Genomic DNA, 8,514 nt, shown 5'->3' on the forward strand with positions numbered 1-8,514 from the left:
TGCTTTCGCAATTAATCACTGCACGGTACTTTAATTGCCAATCTAACCCGATAATTACTTCCGTAGGTAAGTCTGGCACGACGACAAAATCTTGTTCAAATCGTGCCCCACATATTTCATAGTTGACAAAAATGTGTTTTGTGAGCGGTTTACTGGCCTTTCCAGTAGCATCGATAATTTTCGCTCCTCTTACTGGCATAACTACGATACCAGGGCTGTCTTTCAGTAACTCAAATATTTTCCCAGATACAAGACTCAATTCTGCACCGGTGTCAATCAACACGTTTAGTTGTAGGTCGTGCATATTAACAGACACTGCTATCTGTCTACACTTGTCCTCGACTGTTTGTTTATTTTACAACAATAAATCCTCGTCTACATCCAGGTCATTCCAGAAAAAACCATCCGGCTTTGATCCTAAATCCGGCTTATCTGGCTGTTCACATACAGTTTTAATTTCAACACGTTTGTCCTGAGGCTTAATCTGTAGCTTCGCCTCCAATACCGAAATCTTTTCCTGTAACTCGTCAACTAGTAAGTGCTGCTTTGCTATCACTTCACTAATTGTCACCTTCGTTGATTCCTCTTTGGCCAGATTGACCTCATCTGCCAATCTACCTGGAGGAATGTGCCCAGTAGTATCTGCAATTACTTCCTCTGGATCTGCGCAACCCACACTGCTACCGTCCGACCGTATAACGTCAGCTCTAACCTCATACACACTGTAATCTACGTGCTTTTCTACCAGTCATGTCCGGCTATCACTAAAATTCTCGTAATCTTTCTCCTTAATACTTTAGCAATGTTTAAACTGGAATTTTGCGCTGGATGTGTCGGCTACTTCTACCACTATAACTTTCGGTAAAGTCTGCCGGTTAGGGCCAGAACTTTCCGTTACTACTTCAACATCCAACTCCTGTGGGACGAAACACGACGAATCTTGCTCTTGCTCCCCATTAACATCAATTATTTTTGGTAAAGTCTGCCGGTTAGGGCCAGAACTTTCTATCACTTCACAAACACTATCTTCCTGCGGAACGAGACGCAGCAAATCCTGCCCGCCCTCCCCATAAACACGTCTTCCGTACAGGCCTCTATAATCTCTTAGTTCGTCGTATAAACGACCGAACTGTCTCAACCAGACCTCATCCCTCTCTGCATCCCCTGGCTCGATGACGGACGTGTTATCCGACATCTGATTTTCTCTCAACACTTGCGAATCATTCTTAAACTCAATCTCCTGTTCCTCTGTGGGTGTCACAGCTGCCACTTTATGATCGATTTCCGGATCACTACTTAAATTGTTCTCACTGACAGTGAAAGTATTTTCTACTGCCGTGTCTACAGCTGATCTACTACTTGTGGGCGCACTCCTTTCTCCTAACACTGGCACACTCTCCCGCCGTTGATTATTCCATACGGAATTTTGATAACGACGACACTTCGGTTTTCTCCTGTTATTGGGCGCCCAAAATTTCTCCACGCCCGGTCGGCCCCTCACCGGCGTGGCTAATGGTTTCCCTGTCTCGTCCCAGCAGATCCGCTCCCCGGATGCTGCTGAGGCGGCTGATCACACCCTGTGGCGTTATTAATATTCTGTAAAGCCCGTATCACGTTAGTATGATACTGGTTTCCGTCATTCCTGTTATTATTTGAATTTTACCGATTGTCATTACGGTCCGAACCATTATTGTTATTGCTGCCACGGTTGCGTATGCGTTATTCCCATGGTTACCGTTGTGGTTGTTGTGGTACCCGTTGTTGCTACCACGGCCTCTACCATTGTCGCGATTATTGGGCCAATTATTCTCGTCCTCAACTCTTTCCAGGAAATCAGTGATTGTCCTGTAATTTCTTCCTACGTAGCGTTTTGTATCATCTGGAAGCTTCTTGTAGAGTTCCCAGACTATTTCGGATTCTGTGCGGCGATCACGCAAATATTCCAACTTGCGGATCCAGCCCTAACAAAACTCCTTCATCGAGCCGGGCGAATTCGCACCGAAAGGCCTCGCAACGACAAATTCGCACCAGACACTTTGTTGTTTTTGTTCTGACCAGTTTTCAGCCAGAAACAAATTTTTAAACTCCTCGAAAGTCAGGTTCGTGATGTTGAGGTTTAAGCCCCAACGCTTGGCATCACCAGCCAACACGTCAATAACCGCATTAATTTTACTCTCATTAGTCCATGATCTGGGTAAAACTCTTGCACAATTTTTAATGAAATCGGTCGCGTGTATACCCCCTTTTTTCAAGGGGTCGAACAGCTCCTCTTTCGTCTACAATTCCGAACTATGTGCGTAAATTGGCACATAACTCTCATTTTCGTCAAGTTTCGTTTCTAATTCCGACACTCCTGTAATTACTTGGCAAGTGGTTGTCGCAAGCGTTTCCACTTCCCTCCTTTTCTCTTCACAGGTATTAGCCTGCTTTCTCACTTTAGTATCTACCTCAGATACTAAAGCCTTTAAAGTTTCCACCTTGTGTTGATCCTCTTTTTTCACTAATTGAATTTGTTCCGTCACCTTATTCTCGATGATCGGAGCAACTGCTTCTCCTAAACTTTTCTCGATTCTGCTAATTTCGGAGTCAAAACGAGTATTTATGCTCGCAATTTCCGCCTGAACCCCTATCATTTCCTGTTTAAGATTACCGATTTCGGTATTAATCACTACAATATCTTCTTTGATTTTATCAACTTTTGTGTTAACAACTCTAACATTGTTGTTAAGAACATTAATAGCTTTGTTCTGATTGTGTAGCTTCCTGTCAATTTTTTTTCAGACTGGGCTTCTTGCTTGGCAGACTGAGCTTTAATTTCTGCCGATTGAGTCCTTATTTCGTTAGTCAAAACATTCAATAAATCAGTTAAATTCCCGGAAACTACCGGTTTTGCTTCCGTAGCGGGTTCCGCTTTAATTGTCCTCCCGTATTCGTCATCAAGTGGTTCAGATTTGATTTTCACTTCCGATTCTGAAACATTTTCTAAAGTTTGGATTTCCATTTCTGCTGTTTGTAGCGTTTCGGCGGTCGCGTCTCTCATGCTAGCCGCCTGCCCCTGAACAATGGGTTGCGCGGTGAGCGTTTCCCACTGTTCGACCGATTGTTCCGTACCCAAGTCTACCAAATTCTGGTAATTGTTGCCTTTACTCATTTTACTAATTTTCAATATAAATGCCAAATCTCAAATGTAATTAGGATTCCTCCCACTACTTATTCTCGCTGACGTAACGACCTGTTCGTAAGCAGTACTTGTTACAAGATTTGCACAATGCAATCGGCCGATGTGGCCGAGCGGTTCTAAGCACTGCAGTCTGGAACCGCGCGACCGCTACGGTCACAGGTTCGAATCCTGCCTCGGGCATGGATGTGTGTGATGTCATTAGGTTAGTTAGGTTTAAGTAGTTCTAAGTCCTAAGGGACTGAGGACCTCAAGTCCCATAGTGCTCAGAGCCATTTGAACCATTTTTTTTGCACAATGCAAAATTCGTGTCCAGAACAACCTCAAATCGGAAGATTGAGTTTTGAAGTTTTTTTTAGTATTTCCTATGTACATATCATAGTATAATCCACGAATGCTGGCGGTTCGCGCAGCTCGAGACACGGGCAGTGGCTGGATTGTTGCCAATTACAAGCGACACTTGCCGTCTTGAGCATACATGTGCACCGCGCTTGAAGAATGCGTCAGTACTGAAAATTCTGGCTCTTGCTTGCTTGTTTGTGCAAAATTTGTCGTTTACCACCACATTAATCATGACATATGGAAGCAATCGAATAAAAATTCACTAAATAAATCGCTACAATCATCTGCAATACTCGTGAAGCCTACGACATTCACAGCGGAGCACAGAGAACACTCCTAAATCTTCATTGATAGTTGGAGAACGCGCTACTTCTATGCGCAGAACAAGCCTAAACTCGACCTTCATCGTCGTGACTCCAACTAAAGAAGAAATTTTGTGTACTGCTACCGTTCCATGTGCTTGTGGGGGGAAGGGGTAGCGACAGTGGGGACGGGAGGGATGTATTCTGCAGAACTTCGCAACATCCAAGTAATCACTCACAGTTCTAGTCAGTTTACACACTGTATCAATTCCGAGCCTTCATAGCACTGTGGTGATGCAATCTACTCCAGCCTCTAGTATAGGGAGGAAAACTTCCTGCATTTAGCTGATTCTTTTTTTATTTAGGATATAGTGTCCTCTTTAACCATATGATACAACAGCCATATCTTCTCAAAGTAATTACAAAATAATTCACATCTTCCTCCAAAGCGTGTGATTGGCAGATTTTTAGCACGTTTTGGTAATCTCTCAATAACTCCTCTTTTCTGCTTGGGCTTGTGATTGGAAGTAAGAATTAACTTTAGAATTAACATTATGACACATTCCGTCTTCAGTATTGTTTAAAAAAGGAAGAAGGGTACTTAAGTACTTCAAACTAATGATTTGGCTTAACATTAAAGTGTCAAACGTAACATACTTATCGTTATTACACTGTAGCTCATCAATTTATAAACTAACAAGACTCACTATGAAGAAGAAAAGAAATACCTGCATGTGATCCTAGAAATCATTAAGTGACTTACGGCGATGTGATTGGAGAACATCTAGTAATAGCACTATAAGCAGGAGGTGCTACTGGGGGGAGGGGGAGGGGAAAAAAGGAAGAGGAATGGTAGTCATATTTCCTCTGTTTAAGTTAAATTGCATGCGAAACATTTCTCTTTAGCTTTTTTAAACGTTAATGAAGAAGATTAAAAATACAGAAAACGTCAGCCATACCAAATGTCATCCATGATCTCGCCATGTCATCATAGAGGAATTATTTGATTCTCTTACAACCATTTCCAGATGTTTCCTTATTGGTGATCTCCCGTCTTCTTCTTCTTTTATTTTCTTTTTTCCCGAAGAAAACCTGCGTATTTCTTCATAACTTTTTCTCATTACCTTCCCACACTTTCCTTTTTCTGACGTACAAACGTATGGATCAAAGATAAACTAACAATAATTGTACCGAAGGCGGCATTTGGTTAATTGCTGTGTCTATAAACGGTGTGAGTCGACTGCACTGTTCCAGACAGCCTGCCGTTGTCCGTTGTCCGTGTGGGAGCTACTAACTGCACTGCTTCTCGGTGCGGCGTGCTGCAGTACCACCACTCACTTCGCTAGAGAAGCTATCGACCGTCCGGCCTACCCTAATATACTCGCTCGTATGTCTTCTCACTAAACGCTATGCTCGACACGCTGCAATTATCGCTACGAACACAACATCTCAGTTTTATCGATTCTCCACTCTGCAGCAGTTCCACCACTACTGAAGTACAGAGTGCAGTTGCACAACGATTTCATCACCGAATTCGCTGAACAATGACTCCGCTCACATGAAACAAAAATAATCACAGAAATGCTTCTTTATACAATTACACTAAAAATGAGTAGAATAAGGAACATCTGCACCATTTGCGAAGAGGCGCTTCTGCCGTCATTGTGAAGTGAATATTTATTTATTAATTCATTCTAGTCCACTTTCTCAGTAATTTCAACGGACAATTAGAGATAAAAATAAAATTTATGTAAATTATTATGATAATTAATTTAGAGTGTTTTTTGCTATACTACTTTGCAATTGATTCTTTATACTATCATATTAATGAGAGAGTGAATTAGAAATAACTAATGCTTCATGAAATGGGCGAACTCGATATTTATTAATCCTATACCTTCTTCTTAATAACCACTATGAATGCTTACAGCGTGCTGCTTTTGAAACATTATCAAACTAATGGAATAATTGGCATATTATGTGAATGAGGAGTCGACAGACATTGTACTACCTGTCGACAACAGGGCGAGCTAGACGCACGATATCATTGTATTCAGTGGCGGCTGAATAGAAAATGTGCGACATTTGACACACTCCGAGAGAAAGATGCAGGAAGTAGGCTTTTCACCAGCCATCATATTAAGAGTTAATCGTCGGTAAGTACATTTGGGGGAATGCCTTGGCCCAGAGATACAAGTGCTGCTGATACCTTGGATTGGAAGGCGTCATCGACCGCTAGAAGATAGTTCACAATACAGCGAACAGCTCGTAAATTCAGTGCTGATCAACAACGATCGGTGACAAAATTGTGGAGTCTTCTGTGGCGGTTTGTTCCAACTCGGAGAGACTTGACAAGAATGGACGAGGAATTTTTTAGCATTTACTGCCCACTAAGTGGCGGCATGCGTTGAGACGACTGAGATAAAACTGAAAGCATCACTCACCATAACATGCAGAACAAACTCGATCGCTGCATCGATTGATGGACAAAAATGTTTGCAGCACGCAGCTAACAGATCGACAAGTAGATTCCTTACGTGTCATGCACAATGGTCAATCTCAGTAAACAACCATTGACCTCAGAGGAACGATCTACCCTTCAATAAGGGGGAAATTATGTCAGCGTCCCTGGAACTTTACCTAAGGAGGATATTCTGGCTAACACAGAAGTGGCCATCCGGACCATTCCTTATGAAAAATCTGAGGAAATATGCGGTGAAACTGCCAGCGTATTGCAGCTAATAAAACCACAAGTGTACAACTTGAAAAAAGAAGAACTATAGGCTATCATGTGCTTCAACGCCTACAAGAGTATATTGGTACAGCCTACTGCCAATGGAAATGCAGCTATTGTAATGAAGACAGAGGACTATGAAAAGAAGATATGGGACTACTAGATCTGACAACACACTGAAAACTAAGGGCAGATCCGGTGCAACACATCACATGGAAAACAAATCGGTTAATAAAGTCATCTTCTCTCTCAATGGACACACAAAAGAACCTGCCCAAAACAGAAGCTCTAGCATCTTAGCTGTGTGGATTACCAAAACTACATTAAGATGACACACCATCTAGGCCAATTGTAAGCCCTCCTGACCCATCGATGTATAAACTGGCGAAACAATTGGCCTCTCTGCTTCAGCCACATGTGGGAAACACCAACACATAACTAAAGAACTTGCAATATATCACTGAGAAGCTGAAGAAACTAAAACTTGAATCAAACGTCATACTAGTTGGTTCTGATATTCCTTTATTACCAGAGTGTTATTCACTGATTTTTTGGAGCATATCAGTTTTATTTTCCCACAGAAACACCACCAAGGTCTTGCACGCATGTTTACCATGAGCTACTTCAGGTGAAGTGGCCATTTCTACAAACAGCTGGAAGGTGTCGCTCGAGGGAGTCCACTTAGTTCGATGGTGGCCAGTCCCTTCTTGCAGCATTTCAAAGGATAAGCACTGTGGTTGGCACTTTAAAAACCTAAGGTGTGCTACAACTATGTCAACACTTTCTTCATGTGGAGCCCTGGTGACGAAACGCTGAGTGAATTCCACTGCAACTCAACATTCTACGTGCAAGAATCCGACGCCTTGGCTTCACCATGCTCCCTACAGTCCCGGTTTGACCTCATTCGCTATTTAATTGGTTTCTAAACTTGAAGAATGTCTTCAAGGACTTCACGTTGATAACGATGAAGCGATGCAAGCTTTGGAGAGTTCGTGGCTACGTCAACAAAGTGAAACACTTGACACTGAAGGTATCAACAAACTGGTCTCTCATTGGGAGAAACGTGTTCATCACTATGTTCACTATTTGAGAAATAACGATAAAGAATAACAATAAGGAACATTTGGGGAAATGAGAACCACAAGGACTCAAAGCACAGACCCAAAATTTTTGAGAAAAATAGATGTTTGTAAAAATCAAATTCATAGGCAAGCCATCAGGCCCATAGATTTGACTTGTTTTATTAAGCAGGTCTCAACATCCTATGTTTCCTATAAGAAAATAGTGCACCGGCTTCATGTTATGATAGTTTAATTAATATTTGGATTGACTGTTATTACTAATGTTAATCCATAAAATTTTCCTATGTAGGACAGTGACAACAGTATATTTTTGACGGTTGTGTAATTTGTAATTAATAAGAAACTGCATTCGCAACATAAAGAACAAATACAAAATGAAGCACACAAACAATTATGACCAATCACTACACTTGGCGGTCGTCTCAACATCATCATCTTTACAAAACACATTCTTTACACTGAGATTCAGTTACAACTGTCTGTTCACTTCAGACATGAACTGTAGTTCAAAAATGGCTCTGAGCACTATGGGACTCAACTGCTGAGGTCATTAGTCCCCTAGAACTTAGAACTAGTTAAACCTAACTAACCTAAGGACATCACAAACATCCATGCCCGAGGCAGGATTCGAACCTGCGACCGTAGCGATCTTGCGGTTCCAGACTGCAGCGCCTTTAACCGCACGGCCACTTCGGCCGGCCATGAACTGTAGTACCTACGTATTTGGGCACTAGTTTTACATCTGCAAACTGAAGGGAAATAAAACTTTGGGATCACCCTTGATGTGATATGAAGCAAATGTCCATTTGCAACCGACAAGCCCAATTATTTGCTAGCCGAGTGGTCTAAGGCACTGCAGTCATGGACTGGACGGCT

Source organism: Schistocerca nitens, chromosome 1 (assembly GCF_023898315.1).
Source record: "Schistocerca nitens isolate TAMUIC-IGC-003100 chromosome 1, iqSchNite1.1, whole genome shotgun sequence".
Classification (NCBI taxonomy): Eukaryota; Metazoa; Arthropoda; class Insecta; order Orthoptera; family Acrididae; genus Schistocerca; species Schistocerca nitens.